Source organism: Somniosus microcephalus, chromosome 1, assembly GCF_052327205.1.
Source record: "Somniosus microcephalus isolate GS21.2 chromosome 1, FLI_Smic_1.0, whole genome shotgun sequence".
Classification (NCBI taxonomy): domain Eukaryota; kingdom Metazoa; phylum Chordata; class Chondrichthyes; order Squaliformes; family Somniosidae; genus Somniosus; species Somniosus microcephalus.
In genome coordinates, this window is record NC_140987.1 from 339,016,356 (window position 1) to 339,030,344 (window position 13,989).

The 13,989-nt window shown below is 55.7% G+C and overlaps 1 pseudogene; it reads left to right on the forward strand.

Annotated features, from left to right (window-relative positions):
* LOC147124929 (sodium- and chloride-dependent neutral and basic amino acid transporter B(0+)-like) overlaps positions 1-13,989 on the forward strand; it is a 214,305-nt pseudogene that overhangs the window by 176,856 nt on the left and 23,460 nt on the right.

The window sequence follows — 13,989 nt, forward strand, 5'->3', positions numbered from 1 at the left end:
CAGCGTGATTTTCTCTAGCCACGCACGTCCCAGTAGCGATGGGTAATTTCCCTTTACCACATATAGTGGCAGTTTTGCAGTCTGTCCATTCAATTTAACTGTCACCTCAATGACGCCTCTCATGGCCACAGGTTCGCCGGTATACGTCTTTAGCACAATGTTTGTTGGCTGAAGGGTAAGATGCTTTAGCATTTTGTTGTAGACAGTGTCTGAAACAAGGGACACAGCCGTGCCTTTGTCCACCTCCATCCGCACTGATTGTCCCTCCACCAGTGGTGACACACAGTAGCCATTTGAACCACCTGCAACCGTCAGTATGTGCACCTCTTCCTCCTCAGAGGTGTCGCTCCCCTCTGTTTTGCTTGGTTCCATCATACTGCACTGAATGAACACTCTTTTTCCTCTCTTGTCCAAATACAGACATTTTGCTTCCATGCTTCCCAGCTCTGTCTGTTCTTTTTTTACCTCTACAGGCACGTTCAATGTGACCCTTTTTGCCACAATTTCGGCATTCCAGCTCCGTACACCAGCAGTCATTAGCGTGATGGCCCGTTTTCCCACAACGGTAACATGTGCCGTTCCGCGCACCTTTAGGCTCAGACGACACCTTGTGAACTCTCCCTGTTGAACTCAACTGGTGAGCCTCCTTTTCCGCCATCTCCATGGAGACACTAACTTCAATGGCCTTTTCAAGAGTAAGGTTGTCCTCAGTAAAAAGGCGCTTCTGTGTGGCTGCATTTTGCAGACCACACACGAGTCTGTCTCTAATGCTGTCCTTCAGCACCTCCTTGAACTCGCAGTGTTCTGACAACCTTTTTAAAGCAGCAATAAACATCGTCACTGATTCCCCCTCGTCTTGATTCTGTTTGTGAAATCTAAATCTCTCAGCAATAACCAGAGGTTTTTGGTGAAAAATGTGCTCCAAGAATTTCCACTAGTTGCTTATATGTTTTAGTTCCTGGCTTATCTGGCTGCACGAGGCTGCGAAGTAAATTGAATGTCTTCGGCCCGATTACACTCAAAAAGGTAGGCACGACCTTTTCATTTGCCACCGCATTCGCCAATACAAAATAGTCAAAACGTTCCGTATATGCGCTCCAGTGCACCACATTTTCATCATAATCACCGATGTTTCCTAATATAATAGCCATCTCACGTTTCAAATTAAAATTTCTGTTTACTCACTGCTGTAACGTTAATGTGATGCTGCAATCTCTGTTCCGAGTGTTTTGTAGTCAAAAACAAGAAAGTTACCACAACACAGATTGATCCCATCCTCGTCGCCACTTGTTGTGTCGGTACCTTTCTACCTAGCCACAATTTAGGACTCAGAACCCAGAGATTCAAACATGAAGTGCTTTATTGGAAGGAAAGGAAGTTCTGGAAAGTTCCGAACAAAGAGAGCTAAACTTACCGAGAACACCCAACCTTTTATCTTCTGTGACAGCACCACCACAGGTGGGAGGGGAACACACAATACATAACAACCCCCTCCCTCCAAACCCCTCCCCCCTCTCTCCTCCCCCCTCCTCCCCTCTCTCTCCTCCCCCCCTCCCCCCTCTCTCTACTCCCCCCTCCCCCTCTATCTTCTCCCCCTCTCGCTCCTCACCCCTCCCCCCTCTCTCTCCTCCCCCTCTCTCTCTCCTCCCCCTCCCCCCTTCTCTCCTCCCCGTCACCCCCAACTCTCTCCCCCTCCCTCCCCCACCACTCTCTCCTCCCCCACCCCCGACACTTTCCTCCCCCCTCCCCCCACTCTCTCCTCCCCCCTACAGCCCTCTCTCTCCTCCACCCTCCCTCCTCTCTCTTCTCCCCCTCTCTCTCCTCCCCCCTCCCGCCGACTCTCTCCTCCCGCCTCCCCCCTCTCTCCTCCCCCTCCCCCTCTCTCTACTCCCCCCTCCCCCCCTCTCTCTTGTCCCCCTCCCCCCCTCTCTCCTCCCCCTCCCCCCACTCTCTCCACCCCCCTCCCCCCCCTCTCTCTCCTCCCCTCCCCCTCTCTCTCCTCCCCTCCCCCCTCTCTCCCTCCTCCCCCCTCCCCCCCAACTCTCTCCTCCCCCCTCCCCCTCTCTCTCCTCCCCCTCCCCCCTCTCTCGTCCCCCTCCCCCCTCTCACTCCTCCCCCCCTCCTCCCCCTCTCCTCCTCCCCTCCCCACTCTCTCTCCTCCCCCTCCCCCTCTCTCGCCTCCCCCCTCTCTCCTCCCCCCTCTCTCCTCTCCCCTCCTCCTCTCTCTCCCCCCTCTCTCCTCTCCCCTCCCCCCTCTCTCTGCCCCCTCCCCTCCCCCTCTCTCTTCCCCCTCCCCTCCCCTCCCCCTCTCTCTCCCCCCCTCTCCACCCCTCTCTCTCCCCTTCCCCTCCCCATCTCTCTCACCCCTCCCCTCCCCTCCCCCCTCTCTCCCCCCTCCCCTCCCCCTCTCTCCCACCCCTCCCCTCCACCCTCTCCCCTCCTCCCTCCTCTCCCCCCTCCCCTCCCCCCTATCTCCCCCTCCCCTCCCCCTCTCTCTCTCCTCCCCCCTCCCCCCCTCTCTTTCCTCCCCCCTCCCCCCTCTCTTTCCTCCGCCCCTCCCCTCCCCTCCCCCCTCTCTCTCCTCCCCCTCTCTCTCCTCCCCCCCTCTCTCCTCCCCCCTGTTGTGTCGGCACCTTTCTACCTAGACACAATTTAGGACTCAGAACCCAGAGATTCAAACATGAAGTGCTTTATTGGAAGGAAAGGAAGTTCTGGAAAGTTCCGAACAAAGAGAGCTAAACTTAACCGAGAACACACAACCATTTATCTCCTGTGACTGCGCCACCACAGGTGGAGGAGAACACACAATACATAACATTTCCTCCCCTCTTAAATGGAAGGTCCACATTATTCCTCAACAGGTAAGTTACTTTCAATGCACTCAACGAACCTAGGGTAGAGGTAGACTGCCTCAACCCCTGACTTTACCCTGGGGTTTATTCTGCCCCAGTCTTGTGGGTAAGTCACTAAGCCTACAGATCCAAGCGTCTTGGAGGCCGCCGCTCTCTGACAGGATACCGGCAGTCATCGCTGGCTTCCACAGCAGTAGGCATTGACAGAGGCCTAGATGGAGAAGGTGCCTGTGTCAGTCGAAAGTCAGGAGTTTGCACAGGTGGAACAGTCTCTTTGACTTCCTGTGTTGGAGAAGAGCACTGTGGCAAAGGATGCTGGTTTGCGGTATCATCCGGAAACAGTTCAGGCCAACCAGCCATTGGAGCCTCTGTGGCTGTCTCTGCTCCTAGCAACAGTTGATCTGTGTGTCTTCTCCAGACGACGTCCTCAGCAGTCTCAACCGTGTAAGACCACAGGGCCCGTCTGCGCGATCACCGTAGCAGGAACCCATTTCGATCCAGTGTTGTAGTTTCGAGCTAGGACGTGCTCTCCCGGATGAAACCGTCTCTCCTTGGCTCTGTTCTTTCTCTTTTCAACTTGAGCTTGTTGTTGATGATGGACAACCTGCTCTGCCCTTGGAGGTTTGAGTAAGTCAAAACTTGTCCGCAACTGCCTCTTCATCATGAGCGAAGCGGGGGAAGTTTTGGTTGTGGCATGCGGCTCGTTCCTGTAGGACAACAGGAAGCTGTTCAGACGTTGGTGGATTGAGCCCTGACCTTGCGATGCCTTCAAGGCGTGCTTCAAAGTTTGCACAAACCTTTCTGCCAGGCCGTTAGTAGAGGGATGATAGGGCGCAGACCTGATGTGTTGGACACCATTCACATGCAGGAAGGTTGCAAACTCCTGTGATACAAATTGTGGGACCGTTGTCACTTACGAGTTGTGAGCCATAACAGCTGAACATCTCACCAAGTTTCTCAATTGTTTTCTCTGCCGTGGTAGACCTCATCACAGCAACCTCCGGCCACTTACTACGAGCGTCCACAACCACCATAAACATTTCTCTTCGAAAGGACCGGCGAAGTCCACATGTACTCGCTGCCACACTTCTGCAGGCCAATCCCAGGGGTGTAGGGTTGCCAGTTGTGGAACATTCTGGACCCTTTGACATGGGGAACATGTTTTGGCTTTCTCCTCAATATTCCCATCGAGACCTGGCCACCAGAAGTAGCTTCTTGCCATTTCCTTCATCCGAACCATCCCACTGTGGCCTGTATGAAGTTATTGCAGTATAGGTTCCCTCAGAGGTGGCGGAATGATGACACGGCGTCCCCAAAGAAGACAAACTGCCTGGACGGAGAGCTCATTTCTTTTTGAAATGTAAGGTTTCAAACTAGGAGCATCTCCTATAACTTTCCCTCGAATTACATCGTCCATTACCTCAGACAGGACTGGATCATTGCGGGTGTACCTTCGCACCTGAACTGCAGTGACAGGTGCTCCCTCCACTTGTCTAAAGTAGAAGATGTCTATCTGACGAGGCTCTGGGGGAGTAACAGGCAAGGGTAGCCTCGAGAGACCGTCTGCGTTGCCGTGCAAGTCTGATTTGCGATAGTTGATGTCGTATATGTGCCCTGACAACAGTAAAGCCCACCTTTGCATCCTGCTTATAGCGAGAGATGGAATTCCGGTGTGGGGCCCGAAGATTGAAGTCAATGGACGGTGGTCCGTCAGGAGTGTGAACCTTCTCCCAAACAGGTACTGATGAAATTTTCAATTTTCCAAAAACGATTCCCAAGGCCTCGCGCTCGATCTGCGCATAGGTACTCTCGGCCTTGTTCAAGGTGCGTGATGCGAAGGCGATAGGTTTCTCTTCACCCGAAGGCATGATGTGGGATATGGCTGCTCCCACACCATATGGTGATGCATCACATGCTAGCTGCACGAGTAGCTTTGGGTCGAAGTGTGTCAGGACCTCTGATTTCAGCAATGCTTTCTTTGCTTGGGCGAAAGCTTTGTTGCACAGTTCAGTCCATTTCCATGTTTTGCCTTGACATAGCAACTGATGTAACAGCTTCAGCAATGTTGCTAAGTCTGGAATAAACTTCCCATAGTAGTTAAGTAGCCCCAGAAATGAACGTAACTGGCTCACATTCTGGGGTGCTGGGGCCTCCACGATCACCTTGACCTTTGACGGCGCCTTATGCGGGCCAGTAGTGTCAATCACATGCCCCAGGCACTCAACTGAAGACTGAAAGAATTCACATTTGTCTTTACGAACTCTGAGCCCGTACTCTTTCAGTCGTTGTAGTGTCGCATCCAAGTTCAGAAGATGATCCTCCTCATTTGTCCCAGTGACAAGGATGTCGTCCAGGTAGCACTGGACTCCTGGCAGTCCACTCAAAATCTGATCCATTGCCCTTTGGAATAGAGCAAGGGCTGACGTAATTCCAAATGGAAGGCGGCAGTACCTGTATAGCCACTTGTGTGTCACAATTGTCAGCAGCTCCTTTGATTTGTCATCGACATGCATTTGTAGATAAGCCTGGCATAAGACTATTTTGCTGAACTTTTGCCCTCTGGCCAGGCCCGTAAAAAGATCATCAATGAGGGGAAGAGGGTACTGTTCCGCAGACAGCACCGGGTTAATAGTCACTTTAAAATCCCCGCAGATTCGAACAGATCCATCCTTTTTCAGGACAGGAACAATGGGTGTGGCCCATTTGCTCACTCTCACAGGCTCCAGGACTCCATTCTCGACTGAGGCCTCCAAGTTAGCCTCAACTTTTGGCCTAATTGCACAGGGTACAGGTCGGGCTTTGTGAAACTTCGGCTTGCTGTCAGGTTTAATGTCCAGTCTCACGCTGATCTTTTTCATGCTCCCAAGTTCCCCATTGAAGAGTTCTGCATGTTTGTTTAACACTGCAGTCAGACCTGACTCCCCTTTTGACATCATGCGGACTGCAGGCCAGTCCAGCGTGATTTTCTCTAGCCACGCACGTCCCAGTAGCGATGGGTAATTTCCCTTTACCACATATAGTGGCAGTTTTGCAGTCTGTCCATTCAATTTAACTGTCACCTCAATGACGCCTCTCATGGCCACAGGTTCGCCGGTATACGTCTTTAGCACAATGTTTGTTGGCTGAAGGGTAAGATGCTTTAGCATTTTGTTGTAGACAGTGTCTGAAACAAGGGACACAGCCGTGCCTTTGTCCACCTCCATCCGCACTGATTGTCCCTCCACCAGTGGTGACACACAGTAGCCATTTGAACCACCTGCAACCGTCAGTATGTGCACCTCTTCCTCCTCAGAGGTGTCGCTCCCTCTGTTTTGCTTGATCCATCATACTGCACTGAATGAACACTCTTTTTCCTCTCTTGTCCAAATACAGACATTTTGCTTCCATGCTTCCCAGCTCTGTCTGTTCTTTTTTTACCTCTACAGGCACGTTCAATGTGACCCTTTTTGCCACAATTTCGGCATTCCAGCTCCGTACACCAGCAGTCATTAGCGTGATGGCCCGTTTTCCCACAACGGTAACATGTGCCGTTCCGCGCACCTTTAGGCTCAGACGACACCTTGTGAACTCTCCCTGTTGAACTCAACTGGTGAGCCTCCTTTTCCGCCATCTCCATGGAGACACTAACTTCAATGGCCTTTTCAACAGTAAGGTTGTCCTCAGTAAAAAGGCGCTTCTGTGTGGCTGCATTTTGCAGACCACACACGAGTCTGTCTCTAATGCTGTCCTTCAGCACCTCCTTGAACTCGCAGTGTTCTGACAACCTTTTTAAAGCAGCAATAAACATCGTCACTGATTCCCCCTCGTCTTGATTCTGTTTGTGAAATCTAAATCTCTCAGCAATAACCAGAGGTTTTGGTGAAAAATGTGCTCCAAGAATTTCCACTAGTTGCTTATATGTTTTAGTTCCTGGCTTATCTGGCTGCACGAGGCTGCGAAGTAAATTGAATGTCTTCGGCCCGATTACACTCAAAAAGGTAGGCACGACCTTTTCATTTGCCACCGCATTCGCCAATACAAAATAGTCAAAACGTTCCGTATATGCGCTCCAGTGCACCACATTTTCATCATAATCACCGATGTTTCCTAATATAATAGCCAACTCACGTTTCAAATTAAAATTTCTGTTTACTCACTGCTGTAACGTTAATGTGATGCTGCAATCTCTGTTCCGAGTGTTTTGTAGTCAAAAACAAGAAAGTTACCACAACACAGATTGATCCCATCCTCGTCGCCACTTGTTGTGTCGGTACCTTTCTACCGAGCCACAATTTAGGACTCAGAACCCAGAGATTCAAACATGAAGTGCTTTATTGGAAGGAAAGGAAGTTCTGGAAAGTTCCGAACAAAGAGAGCTAAACTTAACCGAGAACACCCAACCTTTTATCTTCTGTGACAGCACCACCGACAGGTGGGAGGGGAACACACAATACATAACACCCCCTCCCTCCAACCCCCTCCCCCCTCTCTCCTCCCCCCTCCTCCCCTCTCTCTCCTCCCCCCTCCCCCCTCTCTCTACTCCCCCCTCCCCCTCTATCTTCTCCCCCTCTCGCTCCTCACCCCTCCCCCCTTCTCTCCTCCCCCTCTCTCTCCTCCCCCTCCCCCCTTCTCTCCTCCCCGTCACCCCCAACTCTCTCCCCCTCCCTCCCCCACCACTCTCTCCTCCCCCACCCCCGACACTTTCCTCCCCCCTCCCCCCACTCTCTCCTCCCCCCTACAGCCCTCTCTCTCCTCCACCCTCCCTCCTCTCTCTTCTCCCCCTCTCTCTCCTCCCCCCTCCCGCCGACTCTCTCCTCCCGCCTCCCCCCTCTCTCCTCCCCCTCCTACTCACTCCCCCCCTCCCCCCCTCTCTCTTGTCCCCCTCCCCCCTCTCTCCTCCCCCTCCCCCCACTCTCTCCACCCCCTCCCCCCTCTCTCTCCTCCCCCTCCCCCTCTCTCTCCTCCCCTCCCCCCTCTCTCCCTCCTCCCCCCTCCCTCCCAACTCTCTCCTCCCCCCTCCCCCTCTCTCCTCCCCCTCCCCCTCTCTCGTCCCCCTCCCCCCTCTCACTCCTCCCCCCTCCTCCCCCTCTCTCCCCCCCTCCCCACTCTCTCTCCTCCCCCTCCCCCTCTCTCGCCTCCCCCCTCTCTCCTCCCCCTCTCTCCTCTCCCCTCCTCCTCTCTCTCCCCCCTCTCTCCTCTCCCCTCCCCCCTCTCTCTGCCCCCTCCCCTCCCCCTCTCGCTTCCCCCTCCCCTCCCCTCCCCCTCTCTCTCCCCCCCTCTCCACCCCTCTCTCTCCCCTTCCCCTCCCCATCTCTCTCACCCCTCCCCTCCCCTCCCCCCTCTCTCCCCCTCCCCTCCCCCTCTCTCCCACCCTCCCCTCCACCCTCTCCCCTCCTCCCTCCTCTCCCCCCTCCCCTCCCCCCTATCTCCCCCCTCCCCTCCCCCTCTCTCTCTCCTCCCCCCTCCCCCCCTCTCCTCCCCCCTCCCCCTCTCTCCTCCCCCCCACCCCTCTCTCTCCTCCCCCTCCCTCCCTCTCTCTCTCCTCCCCCTCCCCCCCCCTCTCCTCCCCTCTCTCTCTCCTCCCCCTCCCCTCCTCCCCTCCTCCCCCTCTCTCCCCACCCCCTCTCTCCTCCCCCCTCCTCTCCTCCCCCCTCCCCCCTCTCTCTCCTCCCCTCCTCTCCTCCCCCTCTCCTCCTCCCCTCCCCCTCTCTCCTCCCCCTCTCTCCCCCCTCCCCCACTCTCCTCCCCCTCCCCACTCTCCTCCCCCTCCCACACTCTCCTCCCCTCCCCCTCTCCCTCCCACCTCCACCCTCCCCCCTCACCTCCCCCTCCACCTCCCTCCCCCTTCCTCCCCTCCCCCCTACTCTCTCCTCCCCACTCCTACCCTCCCTCTCCTCCCCCCCTCCCCCCCGACACTCTCCTCCCCCCTCCCCCTCTCTCTCCTCCCCCTTCTCTCTCCTCCCCCCTACCCCCTCTCTTGTCCCCCCTCCACGCCTCTCTCTCCTCCCCCTCCCCCTCTCTATCATCCCCCCTCCCCCCTCACTCTCCTCCCCCTCCCCCTCTCTCCTCCCCCCTCCACCCCCTCTCCTCCCCCTCCCCCTCTCTCCTCCCCCACCCTCCCCCCTCTCTCTCCTCCCTCCCTCTCTCCTCGCCCCTCCCTCCTCTCTCCACCCACCTCCCCCCCTCTCTCTCCCCCTCTCTCTCCCCCCTCCCCTCCCCATTCTCTCTCCCCCCTCCCCTCCGCCCTTCCCTCCCCCCTCCCCTCTCCCTCCCCCTCCCTCCCCTCCCTGCACTCTCTCCCCCCACTCGCTCCCCCCCTCCCCTCCCCCCTCTCTCCCCCCTCCCCTCCCCTCCCCCCTCTCTCTCCCCTCCACTCCCCCCTCTCTCTCCCTCCTCCCCTCCCCCTCTCCCCTGCCCCCTCTCTGCCCCCTCCCCTCCCCCCTCTCTCTCCCCCCTCTCCTCCCCCCTCTCTCCCCCCTCCCCTCCCCCTCTCTCTCCCCCCTCCCCCTCTCTCTCCTCCCCTCCCCCCTCTCTCTCTCCTCCCCCCCTCCCCTCCTCTCTCTCCTCCCCACCCCGCCTCCCCCTCCCCCTCCCCCTCTCTCTCTCTCTCCTCCCCCTCTCTCTCCTCCCCCACTCCCCCCTCTCTCTCCTCCCCCTCCTCCCTCCGCCCCCTCTCTCCCCCCTCTCTCTCTCCCCTCCCTCTCCCCGCTCTCTCCCCCCTCCCTCCTCCCTGTCCCCCTCTCTCCCCCTCCCTCCCCCTCCCTCCCCCCTGCTCTTCCCCCTCCCCTCTCCCTCCCCCCTCTCTCTCCCCCTCTCCCTCCCCGCTCTCTCTCCGCCATCTCTCTCACCCCCTCTCTCTCCCCCCTCCCCTCCCCCCTCTCCCTACCCCCTCCCCGCCCCCCTCTCCCTACCCCCTCCCCGCCCCCTCTCTCTCCCCCCTCCCCCCTCTCTCTCCCCCTCCCCCCCTCCCCACCCCCCCCTCTCTCCCCCCTCCCCCCTCTCTCTCCCCCCTCCCCCCTCTCTCTCCCCCCTCCCCCCCTCTCTCTCCCGACTTTAGTTCATTTTTAGTTAGTGCTTTTATTCAGCTGTATTTCTGCTTTGTTTCTGTGCTGCCACATGGTGCGGAGTGATACAAGATGTCCGACGCTGCACTGTGCACTGCCCGTGCACAGTGTGCCACATAGCAATATAACTACACCATACCAAAGTAGTTCCAGACCAAAGTAGTTCCATTTAACGATGTGATACTATAACAATGTAACATCCCTCTTTCTCAAAAAACTAAAACATGAAATTTAACAATTTAAATGAACAAATATGGGCCTAGAAATTCACTTGGGCGCGGGCAGCTCGCTCGCACCCAAAAGTTAGCGCTGGGCGGGGAGGCATTAGCGCATGCCGTATATTCGTCTTCTGCACCCCAATTCGGAAGCGGGCGCTATACCAGGGTGTGCCCGCCTCCGTTTGGGGCGCTGCAACTGAATATCGGCACGCTAGTTGCCGCAGCGCCACCCGATGCGGTGCGGCAGGCTGCGGTATTGCAGGCCTCCCCCTTCTCTTAAGGGGGAGGTGCCTGCAGTGGCCGGAGCCCCGATCGCGAGTGCCGGCAAAAGAACCCGGCACAACGGAGAAGTGCCGGGCTCCACGGAAACCAGCCGGCAATGCCGCGGGGGGGGTGGAGGAGGCCGGGGAAGGTGGTGCGGGCAGGCGGCTGCCGAAAAAGCGGCCGGCCGCACCTTCAGCTTTAAAGCGCCCCACTATGGCAGCAGGACGGCCCCGTTTTCTGTTCGCTGTTTGCGCCCGCTTCGGAGGAAGCGGGCGCAAATAAATATGGGGATCGGCACGGTTTCGGGGCATTACGGGCCACCGCGCACACCGATGACGTCATTGGTCCCGGCGCAGCGCTAACGGCTACCGCCGCCAATACCGCTGCACTCAATTTCAGCGCTACCACCCCGCCGGCGCAAAAGACCTCTTTAGGCGCTAAGTGGGCGCAAGGCCCACTGAATTTCTAGGCCATTATATCTAAACTATTATTATCAACTACAAAGAATCGTGAGTTTTTTTAAATTCGTGATATCACTCAGGTGGTTGGATGTTGTACCTCCACCTTATGGATTTGTTGGTGACCATTCCTCTCTGCGGTGTTTTGGTGTGTTCCGCTCTCGTTGTTGTTGTTGCTGTCGCCTTTGGAGTTGGAGTGTGCATGCTCGTGGTTGTTTGATTTGTAGCGTTTGTTTCTGGTGTTGTACTGCTTGTGGTAGCTGGTGTTGTCAATGTTGCTGATGTTGTCTGCTGCTTATCCAGTTCAGGTGAAGGTCTGATGTGGAGTCTGTTCCGTCTGTATTGGTTACCAGGTTCAGTCTCTACGAAGTAGGATCTTGGAGTATCAGCTTTTCCAATGACCTTGGCTGGATTCCAGGTTTTCAACACCGGGTCTTGCACATGCACTGATAGTCCATTCAGCAATTCTGGTAGCATCTTTGCATGTTTATCGAAATGTTTGCTTCCTACGATTTGTGCTTCTGCCAGCTTTTGTCTGAAGTCCTCCTGGTCCTGGGGAAGATGTATTTTTGCTGGTAGTGTAGTCTTAAACTTCCTCCCATTCAGCAATTCTGCAGGTGATTTCATGTCTGCTTTCAGTGGTGTTGATCTGAGTGATAGGAGGGCAAGGTCTTGGACTTCCCCCATCTCACTACTTTTGATGAGAGTTCTCTTGACAGTCTGGATCTGTCTTTCGATGAACCCATGTCCCCTTGGGAAACATGGGGATGAGGTTACTATTTTGAACCCATACTTTTCTGCCAGAGCTCTGAATTCACTCGATGTGAACTGGGTTCCATTTTCACAGATTACCTTTTCCGGGATTCCTTGTTCAGCAAACAAGGTCTTTGCAATCCTGGTGGTAGTTGTGGCTCTCAAGTCTTTCATCCTTCTCACAAAAGGAAACTTGGAATACTAATCTGCCACTATGAGATACCATTCTTGATTGCACATGAAGAGATCTGCCCCAACAGTGTGCCATGGTCTTGACGGTATTTCACTAGGTATCTGATGCGCTATCAATCACTCAAAAGACTGAGGTTAAGCGAGTAACTAACAGGCTTTTATTAACAAGAGAATGAAGGTGTGCCTCGAGTGGTCGACCAGTCCAGAATACAGAGGGACTGTGGAGCAGTCACCTTTATACCTGGACTCATGGGAGGAGTCAGCTGAGGCATGTACAGACATGTACACAGTGGAATACAAACAGTGGTTTACGACATTCACCCCTTGTGTAAAAATGAGTCCGGCGGGGTGAAGTGTATTAAAAGTTAATGTATTGGAGTCTCTCCGGAGGTCTTGTCTGCCGCTGTGATCGACGTGGTGACGGCAGGGGTAGTGAAGCTTCCGGCGTCGAGTCCTGCGTAGGCTGGGGCACTGGTGTGTAGTCCTCGTGGGTGTCGAGCGGGTCGCGGGGCCCAGGCATGACGTCTGCTGGGGTTGGATATTAGATCGTGGGGGGGGGTGGTAGTGGGTAGTGGGTTAATGGGGCCCCCGAGGGTGCGAGGTCTCGTATGGAGACTGTGTCCTCCCGCCCGTCCAGGTACGCAATGTAAGCATACTGGGGGTTGGTGTGGAGGAGGTCGACCCTCTCGACCAGGGGGCCCATTTTATGGATCCTCACATGTCTTCTCAGTAGGACCGGCCCTGGGGACATCAGCCATGGCAGTAGCGATGTCCCCAATGTGGACTTCCTTGGGAAGACAAACATTTTCTCATGAGGGGTGGCGTTAGTGGCAGTGCAGAGCAGTGATCGAATAGAGTGGAGTGCATCGGGGAGCACATCCTGCCAGCGGGAGGTCGGAAGGCCCCTAGACTTTAAGGCTAGCAGGGCGGCCTTCCAAACTGTCGCATTCTCTCTTTCCACCTGTCCGTTCCCCCGGGGGTTGTAACTGGTGGTCCTGCTTATGGCAATACCTCTAGCGAGCAGGTACTGGCGGAGTTCGTCGCTCAAAAACGATGAGCCCCGGTCGCTATGGATATAGCTGGGGAAACCGAACAGGGTGAAGAGGTCGTTCAGACATTTAATGACCGTGGCACTGGTCATGTCCGGGCAGGGGATGGTGAACGGGAAACGGGAGTACTCATCAATAATGTTGAGGAAGTACACATTGCGGTCGGAGGAGGGGAGAAGCCCTTTAAAATCAACGCTCAGGCGCTTGAAGGGGCGAGTGGCTTTTATCAGGCGAGCCCTGTCTGGTCTATAAAAGTGCGGTATGCACTCAGCGCAGACTTGGCAGTTCCTGGTCATGGTCCTGACCTCCTCAATGGAGTAAGGCAGGTTGCGGGCTTTGATGAAGTGGAAGAACCTGGTGACCCCCGGGTGGCAGAGGTCATTGTGGAGGGCCCGCAGTCTATCGATCTGCGCGCTGGCGCAGGTGCCATGCGATAGAGCATCCGGGGGTTTATTGAGCTTCCCGGGCCGGTACAAGGTCTCGTAATTGTAGGTGGAAAGTTCGATTCTCCACCTCAAGATCTTGTCGTTTTTGATTTTGCCCCTCTGCTTGTTGTTAAACATAAAAGCAACTGAACGCTGGTCAGTGAGCAGGGTAAATCGTTTTCCAGCCAGGTAGTGCCTCCAATGACGCACAGCCTCCACAATAGCCTGGGCCTCCTTCTCAACAGCGGAGTGTCTGGTCTCCGGGCCCTGGAGGGTTCGTGAAAAGAAGGCCACGGGTCTCCCCGCCTGATTAAGGGTAGCGGCCAGGGCAAAGTCTGACGCGTCGCTTTCCACCTGGAAGGAGATGGATTCGTCCACTGCGTGCATGGTAGCTTTGGCAATGTCTTCCTTGATACGGTGGAAGGCTAAGCGGGCCTCTGCCGTCAAGGGAAAAGAGGTGGGCTTGATCAGCGGATGGGCCTTGTCCGCATAGTAGGGGACCCACTGGGCGTAATAGGAGAAAAACCCAAGGCACCTCTTCAGGGCCTTGAGGCAGTGGGGCAGTGGGAGTTCCATAAGGGGACGCATCCGGTCGGGGTCGGGACCGATGATTCCGTGTTCCACAACACAGCCAAGGATGGCGAGGCGGGTTGTGCGGAATATGCACTTCTCCTTGTTATACGTCAGGTTCAGGAGTTGGGCGGTGCAGAGGAATTTTTCGAGGTTTGCGTCATG